The sequence below is a fragment of the Meleagris gallopavo genome, chromosome 9 (assembly GCF_905368555.1).
Source record: "Meleagris gallopavo chromosome 9, MGAL_WU_HG_1.1, whole genome shotgun sequence".
NCBI lineage: Eukaryota > Metazoa > Chordata > Aves > Galliformes > Phasianidae > Meleagris > Meleagris gallopavo.
The window spans coordinates 12080065-12105338 of NC_139412.1; the positions used below are offsets into that span (position 1 = coordinate 12080065).

At 43.5% G+C, this 25274-nt stretch overlaps 1 long non-coding RNA gene across 1 annotated transcript in view; it reads left to right on the plus strand.

Moving 5' to 3' along the window:
• LOC146543780 (uncharacterized) overlaps positions 1–25274 on the plus strand; it is a 31213-nt gene that overhangs the window by 1177 nt on the left and 4762 nt on the right. The window lies entirely within an intron of this gene.

Below are 25274 nucleotides of genomic sequence, written 5' to 3' on the forward strand. Positions count from 1 at the left end.
GTTGGAACTTTGGGAATTTTAATCATCATTTGTTTTGAATTCTCTGCTAGTTGGTACACTTTGTATAACCACAGCGCCAGTCTCTTTCCAGTCTTGCAAGGTGAGCTCTCTGTTTCAGCACGATTATTGCTAGGACAGAAGCTATATTCTGCTTGGCCATGCAGCATCCTTTTCTAGGAAGACATCTACATTTGGAAAATTAAACCAGAGGACCACTTGGTTCATACCATAGAAATGTATTTTAAGCATCATTCAAGTGTTTTCTAGCCTGGTTTTGATGGTATTTCATCCAGCTATGCAACCTACACCTGGATTCAAAAAATTACTGCATCAAGTCCTACATGTCAATCTAGCCATCATCAGTGGGACAATGAACTTTGATAGCTATATAAAGAGTGTTAAAGAATAAGAATGAAGGTCCTAAAACCCATGAAAACTGACTTGTTAAGTTCAGCTTGCTACAAGGACAACAAATGCCAAAGCAATTTAAAGATTTGTGTAGGAGAGATCTCCATAATGATTGCTCTATTTTTGCCTGATTTGCACCTGTTTCTGGAATGGAATATGAGACTCAGTGTCTGTCTGTTTGATAGAATATAGCACCATCCAACAGGAGAATGAAAAAGCATCTTAATATCAGGATGTTAGAAATGCAAAATATTTTTCTCCCTGGAGCTTTCAGTTGCCAAAATTGCTCCAGAATACCTTTGATATTTACAACAATCAATTTTTAATAACAACAATGCACACCTGAAAGGCTTGAAAGGAAAAACGTGGGATGGCTGCAAGTCTCATCAAGATCCAACACAGATCTGGACGCATGCTAGTTAAACATACTTGTTCTTCAAAACTGTTCCAGCAGTGTGACATATTTCTACTTAGACTGTTCCATCTATATCAAGAAAAAGATGTGTCCTGGGGAAAAACGAAGTAATTGGTATGTGCTACAGCTGTAGCTCCATTTCTAGAAAAGCAGCTAAGTATAAACATTCCTAACTGAATGGGTGGGAAGCCAAGACTGCCCTGCAGCAAAGATACCCACTAAATAGGATTATCTATTAACAAGATAACCCACAAAAAATCGTTTTGCCACAGCACTTAGAAAGAGATCAGAGAAATAAGCAACATAGCTACTTAGAGCACAATTATACCATTACAAGAACTTTACTGAAAATGTGGCATCTGGTTGTGAGTTTTTTCCCTCATTCCTAGACCAAGTTATTCCATATCCAAATACTGAGGTTACATTTTTTTAGCTGAAAGTTAGGAACTCTACAGGCTCTCCCAAGGGACCTGCAAGTTTAAATGTTTTTTTCTGCTCCTTGCAAGGCCACTGGAGTCAGTGTGAGAAGGGACGAGTGTGATCAGCACACACAAATTCAGGGGTTGCATCCGAGATGCTGGCTTAGAAAGATTACTGCACCCCTGACTATAGGGCTTCCTGTACTTGTAGATCAATTTAGATTACTATTTGTAGATTTTGCCTAAAAGTATTATGATGAAAATACAGCTGAGAAAATAGCATAAACATTTCCTAGGAATGGTTTAATTTTTAAGATGATTATTTCACAACCTGGATCTTTTACCAGGCTGTTCTTGCTGCCTGTACTCAGGAAATCACAGCATCACAGAATAGATTGTGTTGGAAAGGACCTTAAAGATCATCTGGTTCCAACCCTCTGCTGTGGGCAGGGTTGCCAACTAAATCAGGCACTAGAACAGGTTACCCAGGGTAATAACTGTAATAAAATACCTTCAATAATTGTTTTAATGAAACCTCAAGAGGTGCCAGGTAAAACTGAACACAAATCCATCATGTATTTATTGAAGTACATATATTGCATCCAGATTAAAACTGCTCTTTTTACCGTGGTCTATTGTAGCATTGTGTTAGAAATCTTGCTCTGAATTCATAGTAAATGCAGGAGTCACAGTGTTGGTCCTCCTCAGAGAAGACATATTTAAGAAAAAGCTGCTCCGGGAATATTGTGTGGTGTATATCCTAGTGTGTTTTCTGGGTGAAGGGAGTTGATATTAAATCAACTGTACTATAAAGACCAGAAATCAGCCTTTATTACTTGTTCTATCCTTCTTATGGTTTGTTTTTTTTTTTTTTTCAGTAGGTTTAATGGTCAAAGTCATGATTCTGTAGACTAGAAAACAAAACCTCACATGCTGCATCCTTTCCTGAGAAAGGATATCCAAATTATTTATCTATGTACTGGGGTTTAGCTAGTTAGGAAAAATTTCTTCAACTGTAGGACTACAATATATCTTAAAAAATGAAGAGTCAGAAATAACATTTTCAGCTGGCAGCTCCATCTCATGGATACAGCACATTCTCTCTGGCAGTTGAAGATGCTTTTCTTTCCATTTCGTAGCTCTGAAGCTTTTGATTTCTCAAGCTACATTCCTTATCTTCCATAAAATTTTCCCTCTGCTGATAATTTCTCTAGCAACTTCACCTTCTTTGCTCATAATACTTGATCCTTTTTCATTTCTTTTTACCTACTCATCAAAAAGCCATTTGTAGATATGAATTTGCAGATCTGTTTCCTGGCAGTCACCCAGGTTACAGTTCACTTACTGATTTAGAAACTGAGGCACACAGAAGTTCAGTCGCTATAGCACTACAAAGAACATCTGTGATGGCGGGTTACATGGAACCCAAAGGACTACTGCTGTTCTGACATACATCAACTTGTGCATTTCTTTATCTTTTTGATAATGATGAGAATTTGCCTGGAAGTCACCTGGCTTTCTACAAAAAAAAAAAAAAAAAAAAGGAAGGCCTTCTGAATCATTTAACTTCTGCTGGGGAGAGGAAAGCTCATGTGTGGAATTTTTTGAAGAGTTTGCCAGATATGACTCTGAGCCAAAGGCAGACATGCTGTGTTTGTCTACGGCTCAAAGTTGTAGTAGTGGTGGTATAGTGACAATTAATTTAGTGCACAAGGTTCAAAACAAGCTAAAAGGCAAGTCTGTACTCAATCATTTGATATTACTAAACATATCATAACATGTTTGGTTTTTTTCAATCGCATACAAAAACATGCAGGTAAATTTTGCTTTTATTCTTATCGTTTCCCAATCCATACAGACAAAACATTTACTGTTGTGAGCACGTACACGCTGACAATGTTACTAATGCTTGGAATTGTGTTCCCTTAGCTGCAACATTTTAGGCACACAGGTATAGCAGATGTGTTTGTGATAGTTTCATCAGTCTAGCTGCTTTGGCCTTCTGCTTAGCCTAGAAGACTGAGAATTAAAGAGCAATGTACTTATTTATTTGTTTATTTGGGAAGCTGTTATAAATCTGTGTCCTTAGCAACATTTTCAAAGTTTGATTTGTGTTCTCTTTCTTGCTACGTTACTCACAGCCTCTCCCAACGAAGGCCCTCAGTGACAGGAAGCTGGTAAGGAACTACGGGCATTCCTTCCTTCACTTCAGTGCTTTGCTTACTGTGAAGGCTCCCCGTACTGCCCTCCGTTACAGCACACACCCGCACTGGGATGCTCAAAGTAGGAGTACCCTCTGCTGGCATGTTGTTGTACTAGGCTGTCCCATTGCTCTTCCTTCTGGTTGTAACAATGTACAGTAAGTACACTGCTCACTTAGCTTGTCCCTGTATAGTAATTTTGGAATTCTATTTCAAGAACAGAATTTTATCTCTACTTGAAGCATGCACAATGAAAAGCTATTTTATTTTGTCATTTCTTCTACTGAAAAAAAAAGTATTTCATGATGTTAGTTCAAAAGTATAGTGATATCATACTACGTTATAAAAGATGCAATTCAAAGTAAAAGCAGTTCCACATGGAGAGATGTTAGCAACAGATTTCCCTTCGGAGACATTTTCTTAGTTTAATAATCTTTTCTATTCTGCCTAAATTTTATTTATTTTCACATAGGTAATTGCAAGTCATTTCTTTCCCTGCTTTGTGTTTAGATCATTGACGGAAATATTTTCTCCAACAGCCAACATTTTAAACACTGATGGACTTGATACCATGCATGTTACACTGGTGGTTTGCAGGGATCATGGATCAGCAGACAGTCTTGAGGAAGAACTTAGCCATAGAAGAGGAATAGGATGAGCATCATTGTACCTTTTCTGCTAGAAAGTAAATAGCAAAGGAAAACTGCTTTTCAGGATGCAGAGATTGGGATGAAAAAGTTTATTGTGGACCGGGGTAATATTTGGCTGTTGGCTGCAGGTCCTGTTTACTCATTTTTAGCTGAAGGGAGGCCTTGGGATTGAGCCCTTTTGTGAGAGCAAGTCCTGAACAATGGGAAGTCAGCAGGACTGGGAGAAAGAAGTAGAAATCCCCTGCGGAGCAAGGGGAGAGAAGGAGATGGGGATTGTGCTGGCTGCAGTTTACCCTTCTGGTTCTGACCATTTCCTCTCCTAAGTGTCTTTAGGAAAGAAAAGCCCAGGTTCCCTTCTGCCCCTTATTGTCCTGCTGTGTTAACTCGCCTGCTGTCTAGGCGTCTGTGGCTTAGAGGAACCAGCTGTCTTCTCTGGGGCCTCTCACAGGTGTTCTGTGGGCTGCTTTATAACTGGGCAGATGTTGTAGGTTCATGGAAACCCACATAAAACCATGACATTTGCTTTTAAGACTTCTTTAGTGAAGATTGTCTTAAGCAAAACCCACTAGTTCTGGTTTCCATAGAACATCAGATCCATCTAGAATAATAAAGCCATCACAGAGTAAGCCCGCAATACAGAAGAGATTCTGAAACATCACTTTGTCAGTACAGAAAATATTGATGTTTTTATTACCTGTGTGCATCTCAGAAGCCTTGTAGAAGTCTGAACCCAAGGTAAGGCAGTTCTTGATAGGTGCCAGGCCTTTGGGACTCATTCTGAGCTTCACTGCTGCTATCAATTGGTAACAACTGAACTAAGAGCAAAACAACATAAAGTGATTTATTTTCCTGTCCTTGACACCTGGGACCCTTCTTGCACGTGTCATACTATGAGGCAGCAGTTCTGGAGTTCAGCACCCTCCAGAGGGCCCTGCATCAAGGAGAAATTCAGTTCTGGATGTCTGTGTTACTGCTGGTTAGTAAGGCCATGAATGCTGAACGATAGCTTTGCAGCTTGTACTGAAACCTGCATCGTATTCCCAATCCTAGCAATAAAAAGCATTTGAAAATGCTTTGACATCTACTTTTCTGGAGACATTCTCCCAGCAGCTCTAACTGTGAAGTGCAGCTGTGAAATACTTGACAGTTTACAAACGTGACCCAGCAGTAAGAATTTGCAGTCAGCTGTGTATTTATTGCAGCTAGTCTGTTACACTAACAGATTTGGATTTTCCTTCTCTCAGAGGGAAGCCATGTTGTTTTGTTTGCTTTGCCTTATTGCTTGGTTTCATATTTGGAGCCAAACCTCAAGCATAGCTTGCTCAGCCCTTCTTTTTACAGGAGTGATATCGGGACTCAAAATCTTAGGCATTAAAGTTGGAGGTTTCTGACTTAAGATCCTTGGGCTTCTTTTCTAGGGTCTTTGAGTGATTTGTTTTCAAGAGGCGTTATCTGTCTTTAATTGTACTTTGTAAACTGAGTGGTCAGATCCAGCTGAGATCAAAAGGTTCCCATCAGATTAAGGGGGGTAGGTAAACAGCCATTCTGAGACCCTTTTCAAAATTCAGAGACACAGACAAAGCTGTGTCATTAGCAAAGCAGACAGTCGGTGTGATTTCTCTTCTGCAGCCCTAACTATTGTCCCTTTCACACTTGCATGTGGTTATCACACAGAGGCCTTGTACTGCATTATGATGCTAATATCTGGTCCAGCATCCCGCTGCCAATTAAGTTGGACAAGACAGGCTACATGGAGTATGTTCATCTCAAGCACAGAAAACAGGGATGGCAAATGTCTGTTGAGGTATCAGTCTGTTAGCTTATTTGCTAGCTGCCTCTCTGAAGGGGCTCAAAAAAATGTGATGCATCTTTGACTTGACACTTCCTAAAATCTTCTTTCATCTTCCTCTTCCTCCACCCCCACAAAAGACAGTCCTCACATCAAAGTGCTCTGACTGCAAACATTTGCAAACCTGCAATACAATTCCATGATTTTTACATCTTTGAAAATCTTATCCGGATCACCAGAGCTTTTCTTAAGCAGACACAGCCCTCCTTAAAGCAAACGGGCACTGCGGATGTGCAACAAGCTCAGAGATTGCAATCAGCCTGCATGCTTCTGTTCCTGCTCACAGTGTGGTGCCAACAGTGCTGTCATTATCTATCATCCATTTCCAGCTATCAGAAGGCAGCCACAACATGCTTCCAACTTTTTAAAGACATTGGAAGCCTCTCTGTGCTACCCACTGAACAGCTTGTTTGATTGAGCACATGGTAGCTGACGTAATTAGGACTGCAGTGCGTGTTGTGTGTGCATCACGCGGTCACCCCATGTTAACCAAGTGTTGGGCTCAGGCTGAGACAGCGAGCGTGTGCTCGTCTGGGAGAAGGTGGGGAGGAATATTCATGCCACTGGAAGTCTCTTGCTGTTACTTAACAACTGCATTAACCTCATGTCACAAGTCATGACCCACTGCTGACCCTAGCAAGCAGAGTGCCCGGCTCTGAAGTACAAAACATGAAAGTGGGAAAAGTAAGTAGCAGAGGAGGAGAAAAGATCAGCTCTTGGTGGAAGAGGCTTGTGAGGCCATTCGGACACGACTGAGACAATAGCAGCGCAGGGCAGTGCACAGGCCATCTCCTCCCCACCGCTTGCTCACTGCCGAGCTATTTTCATGGTGAGCCTTTCAGAGCCAGCTGCAGACTGACAGCCCTTGGGCTGCGGGATTGCTTGCAGTGTAAGGCACCAAAGGAATCCATACACACACAGCCTTTAGATCTCTCCTTTCCATCCTTTCTCTTTGCTTTGCAGTAGAGCTCTGTTTGCGCAGGTGCCTGCATTCAGAGATGGGCCTACAAGCTCAAAAGCAATCCCACCTGAACCTCCACAGCTGGGAGAAGGGAAAACTTCACCAACAGAAGGTGCTTTCTCCTTTGCTTTTCACTGCACTGGATTTAAAAGCCCCACTCTGCAGTGTTTGATAGCAGGAAATGGGCAAAGTGACCACAGAATTAAGCAAAAAGGAAGGAGCTGGGATCCCATTGTACAGCAGAGCTAGGGCAGGAGGGCAAAAGGATTGTGGACACAATGCTGGGTGACCTGTCACGAGGAGTTGAGGGCTATGCAGGGTGCCAGTGGTATGCTGAACCATTTTTCTCCATGAAGGAATTACCCGGCAGGTTTTCCTGGGCGCGATTTGCTCGGCAGGCATGCACTGCTGGAGGAACAGCTGTGGCCAGTGCTCAACGTCAGCACAGGGCGTTTCCAAAAGGAGCCTTCCTAAAACAACCTGCTTTCAAAACAAGCAGAGATTGGCTTATGTTCCGAAGCTTGAGGTTTATGAAAATTGGTGTTTCTCTTTGATTTTCCAGTGGTAAATAATTATAGGTTTGACATCCTCAAGCTTTTAAGTATCATGAGTCAGGTACCCAGCGATGAGGTGTTTAATACAATTCTCACTAATCTAAAAATAAGCACGAGGTTATTTTTGCTCTCTCCTTGTGTTTACATCCTTTACGGTTACCATTTCCAGCATTTTCTCTGTAGCTACGTAAACCTGAACGCCAAGACAGACTGTGTGTGCACAGAGCCATTCGGAGAGCAGTCCCCAGAGACTGCAGCAACCCTTTGACAGCTGGTGTGGGGCTCTGGCACAGGGACCTGCACCAGGCCAGGAAGCTCCCAGATGTGTACCCTCAGATGTTCTCAAAGGGGCTGTATCTTCTGTTTGATCTACAGCGGCTGGCGGCAGACACGGCTTCCCGTTTGACAAGGGCCAGGCCAGCCAGCTGTGTAGCAATCCCTCCCACTTCCCTCTGCGGAACCTGCGTGTGGCTCAAGGCTGCAGGCCCGGCTCTGTTTACACATCTCCAAATTCAAGGAGGAAAAGTGAATATCAAACAGACCTGCGCTCTTTTGATGTGGCTGAAGGATGCTATCGGGTCTGGGAGGTGTTGTGCCTTTGAGGCTCGTTTGTCTTTCCCCAGCCCTTCTGTGCAGGCCTGTAACCAGCCATTCGGATCTTCAAAGCTTCCCTAACCCAACAGTACAGCTTCTTCAGATGGGGCACCACGGCCAGGGATTGGGTGCTCTGTGTGGAACCACTTTTCTGTGTGGTTTTCAGACACAGAATTTTCATTATTCTTTGAAATACATAATTTCACTAAAACTAGTTACTATTCAACAGGAAGAAAATAAGGGATTTGTTTTGTTTCACGAGTTGGTCCCTCCGTGGTGAGCTTTCCTCTGTTCAACCTGCTGCAATGAGTGCAGTTTTGAGAGCTTCCATCATGCTTACCCGTTAGTAAGCGATGGTCTTTACACACATCCCACTCCTCTCAGATTTAGCACTTGGATGAACCAAAAGCAGGCTGTGGTGATGACTGCCATCACAAATTGTTGTCAGCGTCTGCCCTCTGCGGGTAAATGGTTGAAATGACTGCTGGAATGCATCGAGCTGTGCTGAGAAGAGACGCTGTTGGAAGCACCTGGGATTTGTCGTGTTTTGCTTTGTTACCAAATCTTTTTTAAGGTGAAAAATCTTTCCCTTTGTAAGTGAAAGAAATACGAATTAAAAAATAGTAAGGAGAATCAAGTTATGAAACACCAAATTCTTGAAGTAGTTACAGTTTTGAATACTGGTAAAAGGAGAAACAACCATAAATATTTTCAATTCATTAATGAGAACTTTTTTGAGAATGAGACCCCATTCATTGAGTCTGTTTATAGCTTTTCTAATAGTTGGATAAAAGCAGCTCAGACATTTACCATAAAGTAGTCTTCTGGTTATCCTGCTGGTCCTGATTTCTTTAAAACACACTTTGGATTAGCAGAAACCATCTTTAGATTAAGATGTGGCAACTCAAAATGACCATCTGAAAGCTATTTTCAGCACAAATGATTCATTTATCCAATAAATTGTCATGCCTGGTCAAGACCCCCTCCTATGGAGATTGCGTGTGAGTATGGTTCCTTCATAGATGGAGAATCACTTTCCTTAATAAATGTTCTCCTAATGAAACCTCTTGCATTTAGCTCTGTAGAGCATTAGCTCTAGGGCTGCACGTATGGCCTAGAATATAACCCGGAGCAATAGGTCTCTTCTGGACCTTTCTTCTTTGCTTGGCAAAAGCCTTGTACACCTCTGTGAAGCAACAGAAGGAAAAGCATCTTTCTCTCCTCTGCTAAAATCTGTTTCCATATCTTTCTCCTCGTGTGATAAGAGTTGCCTCCCTTGTTAAAAATCTGTATTGCCTACACCACTCGGATGATTTTCTTACAGGAGTACCTTAATAGAGGTTTGAAGACCTGCTAATTGCGTAGGATGTCTATAAGAGACATAATCTGCGGGATTCAGATTTTGAGGTGGTCAGAAATATTAACAAACTCTTTATATTCCTGTAGGCCCTGTTCTTAGAACTTGATGAGATGCAAGGTTGGAAGCAGCCTGAGGTGACCTGGCCACCCTTCTCTGCTTGCAAGGGCTGCTCTATATTGAGTCCTGCAAGAAAAAATATGTTTTGCAGGCTGCTAGGTTTTGTTCTTTCCTGCATGTAAGGAGTGGGCAGAGATTAGAGAGTAAAATCTTTAATTTGATTCCTTTTAAGGGTGCAAATATGTTGTGTGATTTTTTTTTTTTCCCCTTGTAAGTATTGTTTTATGCCAAAATATTCTCCTTCCCTATCTCCTGTAATTTGTCATAAAATTGTTATCCTAGTCTCAGGGACATGGTGATAATTTCCATGACAACACAGAAAGATTCCAGAAACAAAGATTTCTGACTAACTATATGAAGGTTGTCAAAAAGCACAACTGCTAGAATTCTGCCTCACCATTGTAAATAACAGAGAAAAAGGAAGGTTGCGTGATCTTCTCGTGTGAAACTGAAATTTGCTTAGCACCACTCTTAGGGTATGGGAGCCTATAATGAGCTCCAGCCTTATTTTAGGAAAGGGACATCAACACTGATTTCCTTAATGTTGGATTTTTTATATTGGGTGAACAAGCATTTTTCCTAACAAGAGCGTGACACCCTTAATTACTGCAGATCCACTAAGTGTAACTGTGTGCCATCATTTTAAATTGGGTCTGATTCTGCATAAAAAACACAGAGCGGATATCCACAGAATTGAGGCATTATAAAAAGATGGCCATAAATCCTGGAAACTTCCCTGTCCCACCATTTTGACCCAGATGTAAGGCCTGCAGCTCTGATGTCTCCTGTAAGATCTGAGTCCTCATACATCGCATTCGGAAAGGTTCCAAAGGAACAGACTTTGACCCCAAGCTGATGTACCTCTGACAGTGTACCTGATGTCAAATGGGTTTTCCCCAGTATTTATAGTTGTTTTCTGGTATTTAAACCATCATTCTCAATTAGATCAGCACCAGCGTAGCGCTGGGTGCACTCTGAGACAGGAATTGAGACAATCCCTGGCTCCAGCAGTTTAAGGGAGAGTAAGTCACTGTGCCTTGCCCAGGGCTGGTGCCAGAGTCAGCTGCATGTGAAGCAGCTGTTTTTTCCACTGTAGCCCAGCGCCGGCTAAGGAGCTAACTTCTTAATATGATTGCTGACAGATTTAGAAAGGTTAACACGCTGAAAATGATCTTTATTGTTCTCCATGCCCTGCACCTTCATGCTGCAGTGACTAACACTTTCCAATTCCCACTCAAAGCTTTCCAGGGGAAAAGGAAATGGTTGGCTCTCCGGACTGCACTGCTCATGCATTGCAGTTCCTCTTTGTACATCAAAGAGCCGCACACATTAACCTGTCCCGCGTTGCCCCTCAGCTGCTCCACCTTGCTGCTGGCTTCAGCAACACACCATTTGCATGGAAAATGTTGCAAAGCGGTTGTTGATTTTTTGCTTTAATTAATTGCAGAGCTGAGTACTGCTCTGTGTAAACAAGCTGATGGTGTTTTGTTTGCTAACAGATAAAAAGAATTGGGAGTGTTTATATTTAGCGGTGCTTGTTTCTTGTGGGCGGCTTATGGCCTAATAGTAGTGGAGACATTTGGTTGCTGTTGTGTGCTCTAACCCATCAGGATTTCAGAAAGAACCATCATCTCTGTCGTCACAGTGTGAAGCATTTGGCTCAGCATTGAGCACTTTGTTTCTCTTCTGTTGTATTAAGAAAACTTGAAGGAATGAATGAAAACAGATTAATTGTATATTGGCATCCAGCCGCTCTGGTTCTCTGTTTTCTAAAACTTTCCATTATCAATAAAAGACTGAAAAATGCCACAATACCAGATTGATGAAATATAACATTTTGCCTTTCTGTACAGAGAAGTAAATGATTATGAGAGGCAGAGAAGATGGGCTTTTCCATGTTGTTGCTTTCTGTGTCAAACCTGGCATCCTGAGAAGGTCTGGAAACCAGACGTCTTTGGGACCAGCAGCATCCTGTGCACAGCAACGCAGAAGGACAGCACTCAGGTCTGGGGCTTGAGGGGAGAAATACTGGGAAATGCATATTTCCCTTGCAGCTTTTTGGTATGTGTAAATTTGTGTTATTAGCCTCTCCTGGCTGTGCCCCTCTCACATGGGGAAGGTGTCTGGCATCCCCAGCTCCTGCTTCAGGGAGGAAGCAGGAACTGTTTCTGCAGCAGTTTTCTGAAGAACTGGACTTTCCCCTCCCTAGGTACTTTGATGCATTTGTCCTCATGAATTTTGTCTGAAGGATCATTTTCTCTTGTACCCTGAGTGAGAGCACTGGCTTCACAGCTAGTAGACCTCTGGCAAACCTTTTAAAAATTTTCAGCTCCTATTAAAGCAATATTTGGACTGAAAAAAAAAACTATCTTTTCAGCCACTTGGCAGGGCCAGCTCCCTGTCTTATTCTGATTTCATTCACATTTATCCAGCAGTCCCTGAAGTGACAGCAGTGGTATGTGCAGGTACCTGATCTGGCTAGAACAGTGACCCGCATCCCATCCCCACCTCAGGCTGTGATCCCATTTTGTTGGCCCTTCAAGCATGCACCATCTGGGCTGTTGGAGAGAAGAGTTTAAGCTCAAGTGAGGATGCAGGAGCTCGAGTTGTAACAGCTCATCAGCTGCTAATCCAGCTTTTCCGTACAGCGAATAAAATCCTGGTGTGTATCTTGAGTGTTTGTTGCTAGCTTGAAAAAGAGCAGTCACACTCAGCTCTGCTGTAAAGACAAGGGTCTGAGTTCTGGCAATTCCTGCAGCTGAGATAACAAGCAGTGCCATTCGTTCACCCCTGAAGATGCTGTGTGCTATGTGATATTGCTGTCACGAGGACAAAAAGCAATCCATCTTTTCTTAGGGGGGACTCTTACACTGGATCAGCTTGGGATTTGCAGGGATCTGAAGGACATTGGCTTAGCCTTGTGGCTCCTTTTCATTCCATAATAGCCTGTGATATTTTAGTGATCAGGAGCTACATAAGCCTTGTCGTTCCAGGCCAAAAATATATTCACAAGAAGGGACTCCTGCCAGAACACTGGTTTGCTTAAGTCACAGACTTTGGCCTCAAAGTGCTGTGGAATGCTGAGAGCTCTAAGTACAGGAGGAAAAACATGTTTGCAGAAATAGGAGTTGGAGTTCTTGTTTGGTTTTATCGGTGGGGACACAGAATGGTATAAAGAAAAAAAATTCAAGAACAGTCTCTATTTAGCTCTAATTAAAGGAAAATCCCAGAATCTGCCAAATTAAGTAGCTAACATATTAGCTCTCAGTCTATTACAGCCATGAATAAAGTATTCTGTTTAGAAGCTAATCTTTTTCCTGTAGTCACCTGATATGATTGTGCATTCTACATATTAGTTTACCCTTGATGGTTTTGGATGAGTAAAATGCTACACATGCTCAAATCAATAATTTGAATGATGCTGTGCCCCTGTGATGGCTTTCTGCTGGATAGAGTTTGCCCCTCAGTGACTGGTCCCAACTTTGGGTCTCCAGGGAAATCCGCAGCCATGGGGTGATTTGAAAGAGAAAAAGACAAATGGTGTGTCCAAAGTGTGGCTGTTCCCCTCCTCAAGCACTGGTGCTGGCATTGTCGTGAGTCACTGGTGGCTTGGTGGCACTGTGCCAATGTAAGACAGCAGAGTCTTTGAGTGTCGTGTCTGGAACCACACATTGCTATGAGTGGGATCTGTCCCATGTGCTTGTACTGAAGAGGCAAAGGTCAGCCTTAAGATGCACAGATTGCTGTGACCACAAGATAGCACTGTGCAGTATCTACTCCAGTTTTGTATAAGAAATTCTGATTTACATTTCTGTCCAAAACTTAGTCCAAAGTTCATAAACCCTTCATTAAAGAATTAACAAAACATCTCTTCATGTCTCTGCAGTGGAAGTTCCTCTATGCACAGCAAAGGCTGTTGCAAGAAGGTCTTCCTTCTAACATGAAGGAGAGAGAGTTCACTGCCTCACACTATGCATTTGCCAGATATTTGCCACAGTAGATATTTGTTCCAAATCCACTTATAGAACCTTTTATACACACTAATATGTATTACTTAAGATGGATATTTATGATCTTTCTATATAAGGAAAAATAGGTTCTTGTTCAAGGTGTAACTCACCTCGCTCTGGTAGATGTTTTCAGCTGTGTAGGATGAGATGAAATGAACCCTTCTCATTTCTCCTAGCTAGTGAAGTTCTGCTGGAAAACTGCCCTCAGGTCTGAATGCCTACTCTGGAAACATCCAAAGCCAATGAGATTAATCTAGGCTGTGTACTTTTCAGGGAGACCAACATACAGACTGTATGTCCAGCTCCTTACCTCTTTGCACATGCAGAGTATTCTCACAGCAGATTTTCTTTAATGCAAGTAATGTAAATCAACTGTTAAAAATAATTTAGGGAACTTTCACTATTTATGCATGGCTGTAGTGCCACCCAGAAATAACTTAGAAAAAGACAAAGGAGGCAGTTTAAAATTTGGGACAAATCCAAGGAATTCAGTAAGAAAATCTCACGTGGGATTCCTGACTCTAATTACGTCACTTGTGTTTTTGCTGTGATTTATGGTACTCTGTACAGGAGTTAATTATCTTGATGTGTTCCATCACGCTGAGAGAATATGCATCAAGACCTCTCCAGACTTCAGAGTATATGCAGTTTCTCCTTTCCTGCTTCCCCTTTCTTTCTGTGTTATTTCAACATTAGAAAGTCCAGTGCTAACTCTGAGCTGAGGATTGAGACTTTTCATGGTGCTGTCACTTCTTGCCTTCCTTCGGCTTGTGAAATGCTTAGTGTGAGATCAATCCTCCACAGATTTGGTGGATATATTTTATCAAAGTCTTCATTTTAAGGTGAGGAAGCAAAGGTTTTTGAAGGAAATATCGCTCTCTCTGAAACTTTTCAGTGTCAGGTTCTAAAACTAGGCTTTTATTAAATACCATTGGTTTCCCTTGCTGTCTGCAGTGGGACTGTTTTATTGGAAGTGGTGCTTGCTTCTTTTCTCCAGTTGATGAGTGGTACCCCAGGTGGTATTGCAGATGGAACAGGTCACCTTCTCAGGCTTTCAGAGAGCAGCTAGCTGTTCGGTGCCAGGGACTGCAGAATAAGGGCAACTCCCATCTTGTAGGATGACAGAAATGTTAATGTGGAAGTCTGGGAGTGGTCCAAGAATGTTCCATACTGTACAATCCTGTCTGGCTTAGCCTAAGGCATGAAAAGTCATAGGGTCCCAGGTCCCCTACATAAGGTACTCCAAAGTGGATTGCTCAGCTCAGAACAGAAGAGTGAAATGGTGAGTGGTTTGCAAATAAGCCAGGCCAGGCAGAGCCCAGGTTTCTGCACTCAGCTGTATAAAAACACAGCAGAGAATCTTGATGATGGAGAGCCAGGATGTAAGAGAAAATCACTTGTGTGTTTGGTAGCAAGCAAGCTCATGCTGTCTGCAGGCAGGAATATCTTTGACCGGTTACCAGTAGGTGTCATTGCAGGTTTGTGGACAGTGGGAGTTCTCCGGTGACATGCACTTGTGGCCATGTCCACGCTTCTTGGTCAGGCATGCACTGAAGGAAACCCCTGTGTCATCCCGATGTCCTACATTACAGCTGTAGGATGGTGCAGAAGAAAACCACATTTTGCTCCTCATTTATCATTTTGAGTTGAAATGTTTTCTTTTTAGGATGTCACTCTTATTATACAACCATTTCTTTCAAACCTTTATGGCCAACTCCCCTCTTCTGTGTACTGGAGTCAATCTGCTCTGGATGGAGGAGTTCAATATAACTGAAGAATGGTGTGGGGGTGAATTCAGTTCAGGTCTTCAGCATGAAAAATTAGGATATGCCATTTTTGCCATTTACTTTAGGACTTATTCTTTCCAAGATAAGAGAAAATCTCTCAAGCTGTTGTCCCAGCTGACTACAAAGCTTTGTTCTCTCCTGTCTTGCACCATGAATTGTTTGTCTGTCTTGTGGTATTGTAGTGAAAAGTGCTGATAAACTATAGTAATGGTATTTGTACTCTATTGCAAAAATATGGAGAGGAATGGCGAAGGTTTTAATTTTGTGTGTAGAACGTAGAATGCACACATTTTACCATATTCTGTGATCAAGGGAGAAGGTTACCTGGCATGTGGCTCTGGATGTTCCACTTCAATGGAAGAGACCTCCTCAGGCACAAGGTAACTCCCAACTACTGCAGGACTGTCCTGTACAGTTCCTCTGGGTCAAACCTCATCTTAAATCTAGTTCAGGTTCTTGTCCCTTACTCGAAGGCTCTTCCAGAACTTCCCTGCTCCCATGGTTAGAAATCAGCTGCTAATTCTGGGCTGCAACTGCTAATTCTTGGTCACTTTTTGCACTGACTCCTGCTAAATGCTGTTCTTCAGCTGAGGAATTTTTCTTTATCACTCTGATGGGTGTATAGCTAGTATTTGTGTCCAGTTTTGGGGTGCTTTCTGCATGCCCAAGTGTGAACCTTTATGACAGTCATCTGTACAATGAAAATGCAATTTTCCTAAGATTCTTCAGTTACCATCAGTTGAGTAAATCTCAAATTTCAAAGAAGTCCATTTGGCTGGCTATAGATGTGATCTTGAAAAGGAACCTTTTTGTCATTGTGAGCGTGGATCAATTTTCTGACTCTGTTCCCAGGTGACCACAGAAATGTTTGTGTCAGCATAATGGAGAGAAGCGCACAAACAAGACGAAGGCTCCAGGGGGCACAGGAACTCTGTCTGCAACCGTGCCACCAATGTCCAACCACATCTGAGCCAATAGATCTGTATGCAATGTGCAATGCCTTGCGGACAAAAAAACACATGCAGAGTCTGCTCTGGGATCTTTGGAGGTCTGGGATATAAAAATAAAGCATGGCTTCAGCATGCTCTCATACAACAGGCCTTGCTGTGCTCAGTAATCCCTCTGCTTGCACCTGTTCTATCAGATATAGGAGCCATCAGAGCTGTGAGCAGTGCTCAGGGAAAGGTCTTGGGCAGCCCATGTACAGCAACACTCATGCTCTCTGCCTTTGCAGTAATTATTTTATATAGCATCCTCAGATCACACTTCTTGTTTCAGAGCTGCAACACACTGATATTCATACTCACTACAGTAACACCTTTCTGTGTTGCTTCTGACTGGTGAGAGGAGAAATTCTTGTTCTCAGTCCCTAGGTGCTGCTCTGCATCCTATGACTGACTGTATTTCAATTCCCCAGAGGAGCACCATTTTTTTATGTAGGGCACCCTAATCCTCCTGTGCATTGATAGTGTTAGCCAGCTGCACATCACCAGCAAGTAAAACTTGCTCTGATGGTTTGTGCCAGGGTCAGTCATGAAAAGATTTAACAACATTTGTTTCATGTCTGATTCTTCAGAAATCTGAGTATTTGGACAGGTCAGCGCAATGCCTTTCAGTCCATTCTGTTACTATTTTAAACAGCCTTCTCTACAGTGAAATCCTGATACCCTGCATTGTTTTCTGCAGTTTAGCTTCTAGTTCCCCAGCTAGAACTTCTCCAGATTCTATCCTGGTGTCCGTATAACCTTGATCAATTGTATGTATGTCCATGGACAACTGGTGAGCAGCCATCCTCCTTCATTGAAACCCCAGATGTGTATCTGGATGCCTGAGTGATGGCAGCTCAAGTGCATAGTTTGGCACCTCAGTAGTGGGAAACTGTGGCCCTACACTCTGGTCTAAAGCATAACCCTCCACACACAGACTTTCTGTCACTCAAAAATTATACAAGGTGCCAGATAAAACCCAGCTGTCAGTGGCTGCCTCCGTTGAGTAATATTGAGTCCACAGAGAAGATGCAAAAAAAAAAGAAGCCAAAAATAAACAACTGAGAGTAACAATAGGTGACATAATATGTTGACAGGCATAAATGAAATAACTTGTTATGTTTCCTTTAAGAGCTCATCCAGCCTAGACAATTCCTGAACCTTTGGGACTTTAGACTGCTGTCAGCTATGAAAAACTGGTTGCAGGTTGTCCTGCACCTGCTAAGGATTTTCAGGTCAAAATGTGATGAAGGCAATGCGGTTCTGTGGGCCAGTGAACCATCAGTTATCTGGGAAGCACAGGTATAGCATGAGGCAATGTCCAGGGGACTTCTTCATTTTTCTCTTAGCATTGAGATTAATGCAAGAAACTAGAATCTAAGGCAAAGCATGCAACAGGGCAAAACATACTACAAGCTGATCTGTTGCAACCATGCACGCAGAAATGCTGGTGTTAAAGGCATGGTGTTGCAGTGTCAAGTCTCCTTTTTTGCTCCACGTTTGCTTCAGATATGTGGTGGTTTTGATACGTTGGTACAAATTTTACATTTCTCTGTGTTTTAATCTTTATGCTTCATGAAACTCACATAATGGATGTAGGCCAAAGCGTCTCCTTACAGCTCATGTTATTTCCTGCTCCCTACTTTACAGATAGTGATGAAGTATTTATTGGTGTGTCTGGACTCACAGAATGTTGGAAGGTAAACTGATAGTGAGAAGAAGGATCTTGGTGCATATATCCCTGCCGTCGTCATTAGAAACAACATGGAGTGGGAAATGTACTGAAGAAGGAATATAACCATGAAGCTGAATTTAAATACCGTGACCTACATTTTCCATGACTGGTTTCCTCAGTATCTCCTTAATTGCTTTCATGCCCTGTTAAATAAGTGGATGAGAGTCCTGTTTATTTTTATGCGCTCGCTCTCTCCTAGACCTGGATTCCCAGTGGGATGTCCCATGGGCTGAGCGGGCTCTGCTGAGCTGGGATGTTTATGGAAGGCCGTGTTTGCCACGTCCCAGCCCACAGCACACCGAGTGCCCCAGCAGCTGTAAAGGCTGTTCATACCGTAAGGCATTTATTAGGCACTGTTTGAACGTTCAAGGCAGGGAGATGACATTACTGATGAATGTAGGCTTTCTTTTCGCTCACTGAATACTTGTGGTAAGGTTATTTACTTCTTTTTGGTGCTATTCAGAAGCACTGGGGAGGTAATTCTTTTGCTACGTGCTTCTCCAGTGATGTTGAGCAGTGCTGTGTGATTATACGGGTTGTGCTTTGTTAATTATTACGACTTAGAAAAAAAAAGCACATCACATTGTTTCTGCACCAAGTGAGTGAGCACACAAGCATTTCCAGAACAAACACCCAGCTGCTGAACTTTGAGGGCATGTCCGTATCACACAATAGAGTGGGGCAGCGCATCATCGGTTAATGCTGAACAAACCAGCCCCAAAACTGGAAGCAACAGAGCTGTGCTAGCACAGGGCAACATTTTTGCAGCTAAGAAAGGATTGTTAGTTGGAATGTAACTTTGTGCTAACAGCTATGCTGCTTTCAGGTCTGGGCCTGGTGTGGTTGTGAAGGCAATTGCTCGTTGTCTGGGTGTACCAGGCTGGCTTCTCGACTGTGCTAGAAGGTAATGGTAGATCTATACATAGAAACATCGAATCATAGAATCATTTGAGTTGAAAGGGTCTTTTTAGGCCATCCGGTCCAACCCCCTGCAATGAGCAGGGACACCTACAGCTCCAACAGGTGCTTGGACCCCCATCCAGCCTGACCTTGAGTGTCTCCAGGGATAGGGTACCACCACCTCTCTGGGCAACCTGTACCAGTGCCTCACCACCATTATTGTAAAAAATGTCTCCCTTATATCTAGTCTAAATCTCACAGTGCAGAGCAGAGGAGCAGGATCCCCTCCCTCACCCTGCTGGCCATGCTTCTGTTGATATACCCCAGGATACAGTTGGCTTTCTGGGCTGTGAGGGCACATTGCTGGCTGGCTGGTGGCTCACGTAATCTGTTTGTTACTGTGATATTGTATTGTTTTATGCAAGGAGTCCTCTACCCCACCAGTCTGCCACATGTGCCATAAAAGTCTGATGCTGCCCAGCAGGGTAATTGATACCCCAGCAACATCAATCCCTGTCACCAGGAGCTGTTGTGTGAGGAAAAATCTCACCAGGCTATTCCTGGAAATGGAATACAAAATATGCCCAAGGAGTTTAAAGCAAATCAGAGGGACACTGAACATTCAGAGCTTTTATTTCAGTGTTTACCCAACTCTCAGAACTTCTTCCATGGGGCTCAATGGAGACAACCAGTAGGCACAAAAACTACCTCTGCAAACTCTCCCTGTGGTTGCAGTGGTAACCTGGGCTTTGGCTGCAGATGTGAAACTGCCTTTCTAGCCTTGAAAACATTTTTTGCTGTGGGTGATTTTTGGGTTGGATTGGGTCCTCAGCTCATAAAAACCAACAGCCTGATTTCTGTTGTTCTGCAGGGCTCCATGGTGCTATGGCAATTTACACCACTTGAAAATGTGGCTGAGGCACGTAAAAAAAATCCCAGCTGCTCGATGTGGAGCCTGCATAGAGCATTTGCAACAGGAAACCCTGTGTCAAAACAGTTGCGTTCCAGCCTGATCCCTTGGAGAGTATTCACAAGGTGAAGAGGAGGCAGGCTGCCAAAGCTGACCTTGTTCTCATTCAGCTCCCTGTGAGACATCAATCTGGGTTTCTCCTTCTGGGGTTCTCTTTCCTTAGGAGCAGCTGTTCATTCCTAGGCTTACCCAGAAGCTGCAGGGGTCTTCTAGCTTTTGTTTGTGATTAGAGAGCAAAGTTTAATCCCCACTTCCTGCTCTATTAATAACAAACTCTAATAACAGCTCTCTTCTCCACACTAGATAATATTTTGAACAGCATGACACCTTGCTTACGCACAGGAGTTTTAATCAATAGGTCTCAAAACACCCTGCAAGGAAGAAATACTGTTTTAATTGCATAGGAACCAGTGCATAAGGGTGGGACAAGCTGAACAACACTCAGCAGTGTTCTTCACAGAATCACAGAATCACAGAATGTAGGGGTTGGAAGGGACCTCTAGAGATCATTGAGACCAACCCCCCTGCCAAAGCAGGTTCCCTACACCAGGTCGCACAGGTAGGCGTCCAGGCGAGACTTGAATATCTCCAGAGAAGGAGACTCCACAACCTCCCTGGGCAGCCTGTTCCAGTGCTCCGTCACCTCACCGTGAAGAAGTTCTTATGCACATTCGTGCGAAACTTCCTATGCTGCAGCTGATGTCCGTTTCCCCTCGTCCTGTCTCCACGTACCACTGAAAAGAGACTGGCCTCACCACTATGGCCGCCACACCTCAGATATTTATAAACCTGGATCAGGTCCCCTCTCAGTCGTCTTTTCTCAAGGCTAAACAGACCCAGTTCACTCAGCCTTTCTTCACACGGGAGATGCTCCAGGCCCTTCACCATCTTTGTGGCCCTCCGCTGGACTCTTTCCAAGAGATCCCTGTCTTTTTTGAACTGGGGAGCCCAGAACTGGACACAGTATTCCAGATGAGGCCTTACCAGGGCAGAGTAGAGGGGGAGGATCACCTCCCTCGACCTGCTGGACACGCTCTTTTTAATGCACCCCAGAATGCCATTGGCCTTTTTGGCCACGAGGGCACACTGCTGGCTCATGGCCAGGTCCCTCTCTGCAGAGCTTCTTGATCCCTTAGGTTGCAGCACATCTTGCATCAGCAGGAAAACTGCCCAGGAGACAGGGAGTGTGGGGTGTGGGGCTGGAAGAATGCACAGCATCCCATTAAGGAGACCTCAAAGTAAATGCTGGGTTTATAAAACAAGTCTTACATTTGGATCTTTGAGTTCAGTTTGAAGACTGAATTGGATGCTGGAAAGTGATGGGGCTGATGTAGGGAATTTTCAGGTGGCTCATTTTAGAAATAAAATGTTCAGGGCTGTGGGCTTCATTTGGACCTTTTCCTAGATCATAATAAATTTTTTAATGTAGAACACTTCAGAAGACCGAATGCTTGAGCTAAAATCATTGGAGGAGCCTAAATCTTTATCTGGAAAGCACTACAACCCACATGTGCCCAGCATCAATAGGGTGGGTACCTCTACCACCTGACTGGTACCCATCAGAAATGCACGCTTACCACTTCTCTGGCTGTATCATTCAGTCAAAATCTAATGTCAGTAGTTCTGTTATTGAAATGTTTCTAAATCCTGCTGACAAACTGGCCTGAGGATTTCCTGCCATGAAAGGAGTTTGTTTTTCTCTTGCAGCTTAGGGGTGAGCAGTGTTGAGCAAGAGGACTTGTCAGATAATTCCCTTCAGACATTTGCTATCGTTTGGTGGGAAGATGGACAATTGAATATTCTCAAAAGCAGGCAGATCTCCTGAGTCTCTTTGCGCTTCAGCCATCATTTGCGTGGGGGGCAGCTCCCATTTTTGTTGTGCAGAAGGATGGTGCTGAGTGTAACCTATAGGGTTTGCTGCGGCTGTGTGAGGGCAGGTCTGGGAGCCAGGAGGTGCAGGGGGGACCAGGCAGGAGATGTCTGTGATGTGTCACAGCAGCATGAAACCCATGCAGCATCCCCATAACACCACCCCACATGTGGTGGTCCCACTCAGACATAAGACAAGCAAGAAATGGAAGAGGCTGGAGGTAACCCAGGGTGAGAGCAGGGAGGTCACGACTACTGTGTTTGGCTTAAGGGGAAGAGGGCAGAAAAGTGATTACTTAAATGTTTGTGTTTTCTTTTCTTTCTTTCTTTCTTTTTTTTTTTTTTTTGGTGTGTTTGTGTGTGTGTTTCTTTCTTTCCTCAGGTCTTGAATCAGTGATAAGCTGTTAAAGCTAATTGGCAAGAAATTAAATAAGTGAGAATTCACCACGTGGAAACTGTCTTGCTTGCAACAGAGGAAGTGGAAACTGCAGGGAAAACAGCTGAATGTGAGATACACTGATCTGTAGGAATGGTTTTTGACAGAAGGAGTGACAGTCATGAGCTACTGGCTGCCTTGTGCTCGTAGGAAGGTGTCAGGTGAGATGCACAAGGCTGGTGCTGCTTTGTGTAATACGCCATCTGAGAACGGGCTGCTCTGCTAAATCGGGGTAGTCTGAAATTTGGCAAGTTTTTAAATTGAAGTCTGCTGCTCTGGATAAAGCCCATTGGTGTACAGACCAGTTCTGGTCGCACAGGAAAAGACCTCCATCGGCAGGAAATGAAACTACAGCAGGCATTGCCCCAGAGGAGAGCCACCTCCGGGCGCAGGAAGGGCCGAAGCTGCAGTTTGTGTCTGGGCAGAGATACTGTGAGAAACTCAAGGCGTATTTTGCAATGTAGCGTGGGAACTGTGCCCGGAGCAGAAGCACGCACACATGGGAGAAGCAGAGGCAGCTGGAGCAGGAAGTCCCTGACATCCCACACTGAGCCCATGGCTGCACCAAAGCCCGTCCAGCTGGGCTAACGCTGCTGGAGAACCCATCCTGCTCATTGCTGGGTGTGTGTGCTTCCCTGGCTCCCCACACCACGCACCCCCTTTTTTCTTTCTGTCTCCTCCACACTTTGACCTCCCATCATGACACTGCCAAAGCGAGGAAACATTTTGAGCTGAAACATTCATTCCACATTACGTGATTCCAGATTAAAGGCAGGAAATGTTTAACCCTTCGACAGCCCACTGCTCTCATCCTGATTTGAAGCTCATTGCAAATTGTGCACCAGTAGGTGCTGAACACTGCTGCTTTTTGGGTGTGTGCCTGCCTGGCCAGTGGCTCTCACCAGCTACTGTGGAAGTTAGGGCTGTGGGGTACCTGGGCTTTGTATGGTGCCTTCTTCAGCCACATCTGTGGTTCTCAGTTCTGCCAATGTTGAGACATAGTCACAGCGTGGGGAAGATGTACACTGTCAAATGTATAAGGGAGAGACCATTGGCTCCATTTCCTTTGGCTTGTTCCCTAGTGCGAGGTTCACAAGTGCAAATGGCTAAAATTAAGTGTATGAAAATAGATAAAAATGAATAATCTTAATGATTAAAACTCAGGATTTAGAAACAAAACTTCTTGCTTTCTTCAAAGCAGCCCAATAAGTGGTCTTTTCAGAATAGTGCTTGCATATAGAATGTATCACTTCACAGTTCTGACACAAATACGCATTCTGGGTTTTAAAAGCTGCTCCTTTGGCAGATGATGGTTGTTCTGAGAGCCAGTTACTGAGCTCCAGCACAGACTGATGAACACTGATCAGATATATGGAGTTCGGTCTGAGCTCTTGGGCTCGGCTACACAGGTGGTCTTTGTGATTAAAGGGGGAGAAGAGTGGCAGCTTAAACCCCCCATTCACTGCTGGAGCTGTCCCAGACCTACACTGAGACCAGCAATACTGCAGTAGTCCTTCAGAAGTGACTTTGACATGGGCCTTAAGTAACCGTGGGGGCTGGAATGTGAGGAAGACGTGGGCTTCTCACCACTGCTCTGAATTGATGTGGGTGGGAAATCCTGATGGCTCTCCAAGGCCTGGGTTCTGGTTCTCTTTTTCAGCTGAGTACCTCAAGATGTGTAGTTCACTGAAACATTTGGGTTCCTTCTCAGAGAACCAGCGGTTTCTCGGTGAATCCTTTTTCTAAACTTAGAAGGTTCTCACTAAAGTTGGCACCCCCCTTGTTTTCCAACCCAAGGGAATGGAGCTTGGGTTGTTTAGCCAGAATTGCTGTTGCTGCTTTCTTTGTATTAATCATTACCACCAGCTCGTTACCTTTCTCAGTGCTTAAGGAAAGTTTGTTTCTCTCTCACAGGAAATCTCAGGAGTGTAGTTTAGAGATTTTATGCCTCTCTCTCATTTCCACAACCCACTGACAGCCACAGAATGTCTGAAGTGTGTGACAGTATACCTTATTCTAGTTAAATAACAATGAAATGATAAACACATTTGCCTATGGAGTATGAGCTCTATTCTCTAACAACTGTAAAAGCAGCTCAGACACCCTTGGTCTTCATCAAAAATAGGGAGTTGAGATAATGGGCTGTTGCACTTCAGAATGATACTCCAAAGACATTTCTCATTTTTATTATCAGGAAAATACTGAGTTTTGAAGTGAAATACAGTGCAAAACACTGTGAAAAATGAAGGCTTCTGCAAGCAAGTGGAAACCTGGATCCCCATCAAGAAGTGACATAATTCAACTCTCTGCAAGAGTTCAGAGGCTGCATCTTTAAAATCCCAACCCCCACTTATCTGGTGGGTTTTTTAACCAGCAGAGGAAGTAGTTTGTCTCCCAGTTCAGCAAACACAGCTAACAGCTTTTCAAAATGACCAGTTACTTTTGCTAGCATTCTGTTTTTGCCTGGAAAGAAGAAAAATATTGTCCTTAGGAACAGTCTCCACAATCATCCATAATAACAGCACAAGACATACATTCTTTCACCCACTGCATTTAGAAAATGTGCAGCTTCCCCTTGACCTGCTGCAGAGGAGACAGTAAGTGTCTGTGTGATGAGATCCAGAGGCTGTCTTGAAACCCATTTGGATAAAATGGAAAATCTAAGAAATGTATCTTCTAAGGAAAAGAGGATTGGTGTGACAGTTCCTGAATGAATCGGATCTCAGAGTTTACAGAGCCTATCAACTCATCTATTCGCTTCATATTTGGCATCTTTCCCTCTCTAGGAATCGAACTGAAATGCTGTCATTTAGGATAAACCTGGTCCATCTTGTGATGGATAGAATTATTGCCACCAAAGGAAGCTGACAAGCGAAAGGAGACTCGAAGTTGGTTTGATGAATCTCCATCCGTGCTCCTGCTTATTCCAAAATCTTCAATAATGGGCAAAAATCTGACAGAGCAGAAAGTCACCAGCTGTTCTGAGCTCATCTGCAGCTCACACAGCTGCCTAGAGAACAGAACTTGCTTGATTAAACTGGAGAGATTTCAGA